Source organism: Neopsephotus bourkii, unplaced genomic scaffold (genome assembly GCF_033783945.1).
Source record: "Neopsephotus bourkii isolate Nb327-2 ecotype Australia unplaced genomic scaffold, CSIRO-AGI_Nbou_v1 NB_1638, whole genome shotgun sequence".
Lineage (NCBI taxonomy): Eukaryota > Metazoa > Chordata > Aves > Psittaciformes > Psittacidae > Neopsephotus > Neopsephotus bourkii.
Genome location: NW_026902113.1, coordinates 11,107,207 through 11,116,329, shown reverse-complemented (window position 1 = coordinate 11,116,329; position 9,123 = coordinate 11,107,207). Strand labels below are relative to the sequence as shown.

Here is a 9,123-nt window from a genome sequence, read left to right as displayed (position 1 = left end):
TTCTTTGGGATCCTCTTACTGCTTGTCAGTCATGTTTTAGATAATTTTTAAAAATACTGAGGGCTACTGCTAGGATTACAGACAGGGCTGTTTTGAGGGTGAATGTGTTGGCTTGGAAATAAAAAATTTTGTCAGCTGTAAGATACAAAGACATGTAATAACTTCTATTCAGCTTTGGGAAAACAGGCTTGCAAAAGCAGCTCGGTGTCTTCTTCCTATGAGTAACTTACTGTTTCTTAAAGACAATGATGGGGGAGGCCTGGTTGCCTAGGGAGGGATGTTCTTTCTCCCTGTATCCTTCCAGTGAGCTTTCTGCATCTCTCTCCTGCGAAAGTCAACTGTAGTTTTCTCTTCCTGCATGTATGCTGGGCTGGCTTCCGTGTGCAGAGCTGCCAGTCAGAGACGTATCATTAGTCTTTCCAAATTAGTAAGAGGCTCAAGTAAAACTGGAATTAGTGGCAACATTAATTAGTGGAGAGACTAATTGGGGTGTCTCTTCCACTTCTTTCTGAATTATCATGAAATGTCAAAGAATATAGTATCTTTGAGGCTTATATCCCAGTTTTCCACTCAACTTGTCAAACTGGCAAAGGCTTCAAAATTTGTAAGAGACATGTGCTGATGGACAGAAGGACAGAATGACAAAATAATCACATAAGCCCCCCCATCGTTTCTGATTGATTCCAGATCATATATGATTCATGTTAGTTTGTGATCCATTATAAACCAGATGGTATATTGCAGTTAGACACCTCTGTGGCAACTAAATTATGGTGTGACGTAAAACATATATTCATATAACTCATAGCAATTAGTTTTGAAATTAAAACTCTTGACTCTCAGAGAGTAATTATGAATGGGAATTCTTTGTCCATCAAAGATGTATCTAACAGGGTGTCACAGGGTAATGAAATCGAGGAGCTATTGTTGTCTATGCATCATCCATACACCATCTGTGCAGTGCATTACTGCCAGGCACCACAGACCCATTAAGGGGAGATGGGGTAATAGACCTTTGCCTGCCTTTTAGTGCTGCTCATCAGTCTGCAAGGCAAGCTCTTAAATACTTTGCGTCGATGTCAGAGTGCTGAGAGTGAAGAGGTAAGAGACAGTGTTTATACACTGTCAGCTAATTCAGTGCTTCAGCCTTCCCTAAAATCTCACCTTTGATGTTCTCTAGGAAAACTGTGTGGTAAATACTTGCACCTGAGAACCACCATTCCCCTTACTGTGAATTTGTATTTTCTGTTCCCTTTTCCTGATTAAACAGCTTTCTGATATTCCTTATTGCATCAGCTTATTCTGCATAAAAAGTCAATAGTTTTGGTCTGGAGCCATTTTATAGCCTTAGACCTGTATCTTGGGGATAATTTTATGAGAAAACTCATCATCTTCATTGTAGACTTTGACCTTTGGAACAATTAATTAATGAAGATAAGGTATAATTAGCACAAATGGAAGGGTATTCTGATGGGAATATAGGAAAAGCAGTGTCATTACCTCTAGCACCTAAGATGTCTTTGCAAGCAGTGCCATCTTGTAGGTTGAGACTAAGCTCTTAAAAGCATCCTGGAATTTTGAAGAGGTGTAAGGTTGCATGAGAACACCAATTAAACCTCTACACATACAACTTACAAGCATGGGTGAGATCCAAGAATTTAAAGGTTATACCCACAATATTCATCTCTGAGAGTGAGTAGTGTGGGCAAGAAATTAAATGTTGGCTGATTCCCTGGAGTGCAGTAACCAATGCAGCTGAGCCACTGCAGGACTGATTGTAATTGTGCATGCTGCAACAAAATTTCTACCCTTTGTTTGGCAAAAAAAGAGGAGCAGAGGGGACATTGTGACTTAGAAAGGATTGGGTGAGCCCTCTTGTCCTCAGGGCAGATAGATTTGTAATTACATTTAACTAGGATTGCTCTTAAAGCCACAGTCTGGTTTTCTAATGTGTGTTGAAATCCATTTTGAGAACCAGTGGTTCACTTAAAAGGCAGTTCTATCCCAACCATCCTTTGGGTGTGGAAAGAGTGGGCTGTGCTAACATAACACTTTATTTATCTAATGCTCTTTGAAACAGTTGACTTTAAAAGAGACTGAAACCCATTATGTCCTTTGTCCCATATTTGACAATTGCTAGAAGTAGACACAGAGACTTGCGATGTGCTAGTGACTGGAAAAAGGCCAGCATTAACTGTGTGTCACTCAGTTTCCCCTCTCTCCACCCCCTTGAGATTTTTCATGCCAAGAATGTTTTAAAAGGTGTTGGAGGGATATAGCTGCAGTTTAGTTCATGAGTTTAGCTCTTTTTTGTGTATTAGAATCATTTCAGATGGGGTTAGGATGGTCTTATTTTAGATACTATTTTTGTTGTTCACTTAGGAAACCTCATTCCTCAAATGCAGATGGGGATCACCCAGTTGCTTGGGTTTTTTTGCTATCCTGCCCATAAAACATGATCAGGTCTTTTTATGAATACAGAAAATATGTTGTAATTAAAGAGAAAGAGGTGATTATTTTAGCATTTCAGCTATTGAGTAATCTATTCAGTAATCTGTTATACTGTGGATCAAAACTTTACTAGAACAGGCTGCTGAGGAGGCAAGAGCAATCTAGGCTGAAGGTAAAAAGTAAATTAGACATAAGGAAGAAGCTGTTCTCTATGAGGGTGCTGAGGCACTGGAGCAGGTTGCCCAGAGAAGTTGCAGCTGCCCCATCCCTGGCAGCATGCAAGGCAGTGCTGGACGGGGCTTGGAGCAGCCTGGTCTAGTGGAAGGTGTTCCTGCCCATGGCAGGTGAGTTAGGACTAGATGATCTTTAAAGTCCCTTCTGACCCAAACCATTCTATGATTCTATGAATGTATTAACAGGAACAGGATGTTGCAGGATTGTGAAGTGATGAAGGACTATAGGGTGTTGGTGTGTGCACTTCAAGAAAGAAAGTGAGTGAAATTAAGGGAAAGACTGTTGGGTATCTATTAGAAGTGCGGAAACAGTGCACTGAAACAAAGTGAGGGAGGCAGGAAGCGGGTTTGGAGAAAGTTTGGAATGGTAGGGAGGATGTGAAGGGAGACAGATGGGCCGAGATAAAGAATGTGCAGAGGAAGAAAAGGAATTAAGTTGATAAAGAGAAGGAAGGAAAGTAAAGGAAGTGTTACGGGGAGACACTGGGAAAAGTATTGTGTGGGGTATGTAGTAGAAAGTTAAAGATTGTTGTAAAGGAGACAAGCTTATATGGGGAAAATACTGAATGGGAATCTGTGCAAGAAAGGTCATTGTGTGGAAGAGGAAGAGAATGGAGTGTCTGAACTCTTTTGGCCTCATTTTCTGTTATTTATCTAATAATACTGTCAGTTCTTCATAGTAGTAAGTAATGGTACTAAAGTCCCTTGCAAGTAAATTAGAATACCTGTGTTCTTACAAGGATAGCGAAGGTTGAATTTCCAGCTTGAAATGATTATTCACAAGGTGTTCATGCTGGCTGAAGGGCTGGGAGCCAGGATGTCATCTAATAAAGTGGCCAGCACACTTTTAAAGATCACACAAGTTGTCTGGAAGCTCTTCATGAAGCTCAGGATTTTTAGGGTAGAAATTTGGGGGGTTTTAACATTTTATCTCTACATCTTTTGGCTTAAAAAATGCCTATTTTGGTGGCTTAACAGGTATTCGGAATCCACGCATAACAAGTTTTATAGCACAAGTGTTAATGAGAAGGAATTTTGTACACTAACAAAAAGAAAGTGATGCACTATGACAGTTTGGGTTCGTTTGGTTTCTTCGTTTCTGTTTCCAAGGAAACATGCTTGAGATGCATGTCTGGAAAAATCATAGAGAGTTGCAAATGATAATTTATCAGTTTGATAAAATTTATAACAAATTGTTTTCCTAGTTTGGGCATTTTGGTACACCTAAGAGCAAAATGTTGTTGCAGTGTGTTTCAGAAGAGAGCATCTCTCACAGCAGGTAACATGGCTTGAAGACCCCAGCTTTCTGCTTCTTCCTCCTTCTTCAGTTGGTGGCCTAGTGAAAATGAAGGGCAAGGGAAACTTTCAGACCTTTCAAAATTATCAAATTCAAATTATTTGCTATGACAAGAGGGGAATGGCATTAAGCACCTTTCTGCTTGACTCTCCCTGCTTTTTCAAAGTGTGCAGGGTACAGGTGCTCTTCTGCTGTTGCATTACATGTATTTGCACTTTGGTAACACCCAAAGGTCAACTCTTCTTGCTCAGTAGTGACAAGTTCCGTGAAATATGTGATTTTGAAAACTCCTATTCCTATGTTAGCAAATGCTACACTAGCAGAGATATAAAATAGTTATTGCTAAGTGCTAACACCTCCTTTCTCTCCTGACACTGAGAACTGTTTTTAAGTAAGGTATAAATGTTTAAAATTACATAATTTTTATATCAGGCAGAGCTTTCCCATTTCTTTTTAATTTAGGACAATCCAAGAAAATCCTGTTTCAATTCACTGAAGGCCATGATCAGAGAAATGACATTCTTAAATACAGTCTCAGTTATTTCCAGTGACTGGAATAGATCTTTCATTTCAAAAACTTTGCATTTCCTTTGTGGAATCTTTGGTCCGGAAGTGTCTTATTTCAACAATGAGATTTCAGGCAGGACTTTCACAACTACTAACTCATCAGATTTGTGAACCTACCTCTGCCTGTTTCTGTTAGTTGGGGCAAGTGTGGATAGATTGAATGGGAGGTGATGGTGGAGCTGACTTTGGCACCTGTCAAAGTGTTGTGGGGGTATATTTTATGACTACAAAATACCACCTGCAGAACATGCCACATGGAAATTCATCCTTCAGGGAATAATAGATGAAATGCATTTTGAAACAGCCTTCATCAGTTCACAGAGGGAGCCACTGTCCTGAGGTACTTGTCTTCACCACCCTTCAGATGCTTACAGACCCTTCAGATGCCTTCCACAAACTCTGTGTGCTATGTACTTGCATCTAATGATACTGTTTCTTCCTGACAGGGGGACCAAAAGGTGGAAATCTGTTGCCACATTTATTTAGATTTCTAAATAAATAGAACTGTAATAAGTTTGTCCCCTCTAAAGGACTCAAGTGTGCAGTGCAGTTCTGTGTGGCTTCTTGGCTTTGTCATTTCCACTAGTGCAAGGGGGTGCAAAAATGTGATGTTTTGTGGTGGTTTGCACAAGCAACTTCTCTAAAAGTATGATTTGATTCAAAGCAATTGTGAATAGGGTCATAGCTGATTGGGAAATAAGCCTTACTGGAGTTAATTATAGTTGTTTAACAGGGACTACAGACCAAGCATCAATATATTCCCTACTTAGGGGAGAAGGCAGGACTGTGCACATTTCCTGGACTTCTAGACTTGGAAATTGTCAGAAATTCCTCTTCCTTCTTCCTTCAGACCCAAACATGCAGCAGAAGTTTACAGGCTGCCTGTCTGATGTCATTTAATTCTGTACCTGAACTCACCATACAATGAGTAATTTCACGCTCTCTGTTGCTTATGCTTATTTCACATAAATGCTTAGTGCGTCACTACCCTAAAGTGGAACTGGTTATTATCAAAGGCTCTGTTTTCTTACACAATAGGAGTCATAGGAGTCATAGTTTTTAAGGCTATTGACAGAAAATACAAACCCAAAGACTCAAAAGTACGTTTAAATACATTAAAATTGATGAAGTTTTTCTACACAAGAGGGTAGGGCAGCTGCCTTTAAGCATGTTTTGTTTATGGGATAAAACTAATATTTAGCAATAGCTACCTTTTTCACTCCAGAGCCTCCTTGAAGAAGAATTTTAAGTTGTCCTGAATAGCATGGTAGACACTCTGGGTGGGATTCAGCTGCCTCAGCACAGATGCCCGGTGCCCTTTGAGAAGCCCGGGGGTAGTAAAGTCATACATGGGGTTGGCAGTCATGTTTAGGGACCCATGGAAATGCCTGCGCTCACAGAGACTATACATAGACTTCTCTAATGGCACTAGACACCTGTGTTTAGACAGGTGAATTTCCCCCTTTATGGTAAGGACTGCCTGACAAAATTCCCCCGGTAAACATTTACAGGTTTTAGGAAAGTCCTAATGCTTATTTTGGGTTTAAATTTAGTGGGAGTTTTCTCAGTGGTTTATGAAGGTTCCACTGCAGTCCACTGTTGTCCTCTTTTCAAGTGACTACTAGCTTCATGTCTGTCTGCCTGATGAAAAGAAAGGGGGGGGGGGGGGGGGCCCACGGGAAGCATCTGAATCTTTAGCACAAAGAATTCTGTTTAATTTAGTTTGTCCAGAGCTAAGCCTTCAAGAAGCAAGTACTTAAGTCCAGGTTAAGTTTTAATTTATAGGAATAAAAATTTCAGAGTATTTTCACCAATTTCATAGCATCATTTCAGATACTCAGCAATATGAGTGCAGAATTAATACATAAATTCATACAGTACTTAAGGTACAATAATCTTCCTTTATAAACATAATTGAATGCCCAATTTATGCCCTCTGTCTTAATAATAAGCAAAGATGCTTCTGCTGTCAGAAATAATTACATTATTACAATTTTTGATCCATTGCTTTTGGTTAATGGTATTCTTTCAAGGTCTGTCTTTTTAATACCCCTTTGTATTCAAGTCTATTTGACAACATATTTATCACTGCATCAATATAATTTTACACTTTGTGTAGAAATTTGGAACCAATTTTGAGGTATTCTGTGGTGCCTGATCACAGTAGAGCTGTCAAAGGTGTTTGCAAGTATATCTAGTACCTGTTCCAAAGGATTAAGAAGCAGAATTCACTGAAGACCGACATTCAGTTTTACATTCAGGGTGAACTGATCTCGTTGTTTTCTGCTGCCAAAAGAACTCTTTTGCCCACCATTATTCTCCTCACTCACTGAAATCTGCACAATCTCATTTAATTCACCAACCTGAGAGAAAACTAGTCCACAAAAAAGAAAAAAAAGTAATTTTCTGGTGGGTTCCCAAAAAGCTCAGACAAATGTCAGAGCTAGTGCAGGAGTGGAGCCACACAGCTGGGCATTAAAGAGGAGCAGAGAAAGAGGAGTGGGGAAGCAATGAGGGAAAGACATTCCACTTTGGTAAATCATGATCAAGTCAGCTGCTTGTATACCCACAATCGCAGTTCACAACTGGATGAGTATTTGGAATGGGGGTGTCACTGTTGCCCTTAGCTCTGTAGATCTCACAGCCAAATTACATGCAGAGCCATGGATTTAATGAGCAGTTAGTATGGATCTGTGCAGAACTATGTTCCCTAAAGGAGCCAGTTAAGGTATATATTTAGTCAGATTTCATATGGTCACTGCTGGAGATCCTGATTCCTATGCCAGCCTAAGTATGCTGCTTTCTGTCAAAGTTTGTTTGCATTGACTTGTCACTTGGCTTCCATACAGATTGCCAGGTACCAGCCTTGTTGCCTTATACAACTTCCTGGTGTGATTGGTTCAGGTTTTTGCTATCAAAAAGCTGAGGCTAGCACTTTGACTAACCAAAGGGGTATTTCAGAGCTCAAATAGAAAACAGGAATATAGTTTTCCATACATAAAATACTTGCTTTTTAAAACTGAAGGTAGCACACAAGCATGTCATGCAACAAAATATTTCTAGGCACTGAAAACTTGTGAAATGCATATGATACTTTGAGTGGATCAGTAATTAAGAGATATACCACCCTGTGCTATTCATAGATCTTCCTAATTGCAGGAGGAGCTTGGACAAATATGTTTAATGTGTCATTTGAGGGTCTCTGCATTATAGAAATCTGTCATTTGATGTATACTTAGAGCAAGGTCTGGGTCCAAAAGGTCCAAACATAAATACGCTCAATTTAGCACTCTCAGGAAAATGAAGGATGAGTCAATTTTAACAGGATTTCAGTCAGTGGTGCCAGAAAGTCTACATAGTTCAAAGCTGAACCCAAAGCTGAAACCAAATAGCTAAATTTACCAGTGTAGGGTTTTTTGTATCCTGGAATAGTAAGACTAAAAATCCTTTTATGTTAGATTATGAACTGTTTACTGGTACACTATAACTTTAAACATATTTATAGTTTAATTATGTGTGTAAATGCTATTAATGACACTGAATTCTTTTTCCACTGTTTTATTTCTTCTGGGTTTCTGCTTTCTGAAACCATGAGCAATATTTCTTTGAGACACCAAGATGCTGGCTTACAGAATATCCTGACCCAGTTCTAGTCCACTTTTCTAAAGAACTTGTTCTGGCCACCTACAATGACAGAAGACATGGGCTTGGAAACAAAACTTTTACAATTGCCTTGATTATTTGCTTCATAAATTAGAAGGAAATTAACTGCTTGCTTGTGGCAACTTCACAAATAATTCCATGATTTCTCAAAAGCTGAATGTAATCTAAGAAAAACCAAAAACTTCCATACGCTAACTAAATTACAATAACATAAAACAAAAATCGTAAGATGCAACTTTCTGGGCTGTTTTGAAAGGAAGCCAATATGCTTTTTGAAACTCATCCTAAATCTTTTCGTATCTTTTATGGTAAGGCTTCAAAGCTGAACTGTGCATGCAGTGATTTGTGCTTTAGTAGAAGCCCAGGAGTATGTATCTGCCTTTTGGAGGATGCTGTTAGCTGTCTCTTCATTCGAAGCTGTAATTGAGAATATAGATGAACAATACATATTGTAATACATATCTGCTTTCAAACAGGCATTGTCAATAAAACCTCATACTTTATAAAAACTTCCTGCTCACTGTGTAACTAATATAAACTTTAAATGTTAATGCTGAAAGGAACCTTATTTGTATGTGGCTGCTTATTTGCTGTTTGCATTTCACTAGATATACATGATGAAAGAAATGTTTTTCTGTATGACTACTCAGTTTAAATTGTAATACAGCAGAGGAACACTTGAATTACTTTTTAAAAAAAAAAAGTTTTTATTAAAAAAGTAATTAATAATGGCTGTCAGATGTAGAGATGAAGAACAATGTAGGAGAAAAATGTTTTTTAGTATTTTCATATTAAACATATCTCTTCCTTTGTTCTTCATGCTTTTTAAGCTATTTGTTATCATTGGCTTGAGGGGAAAAGAGGCCTTTGTCCATGGCCCTCTTTTCTCCCTTAACTGCAAATAGTAAAGCA

At 38.8% G+C, this 9,123-nt stretch overlaps 1 long non-coding RNA gene across 1 annotated transcript; it reads right to left on the bottom strand.

Moving 5' to 3' along the window:
* Positions 1-8,891, bottom strand: LOC133223582 (uncharacterized). The gene is made up of 2 exons (XR_009728615.1): positions 8,103-8,891; positions 1-1,228 (listed from the first exon to the last, which is right to left on the bottom strand). It is a non-coding gene; the product is annotated as an uncharacterized LOC133223582 (long non-coding RNA).
* Positions 8,892-9,123: the final 232 nt, after the last annotated feature.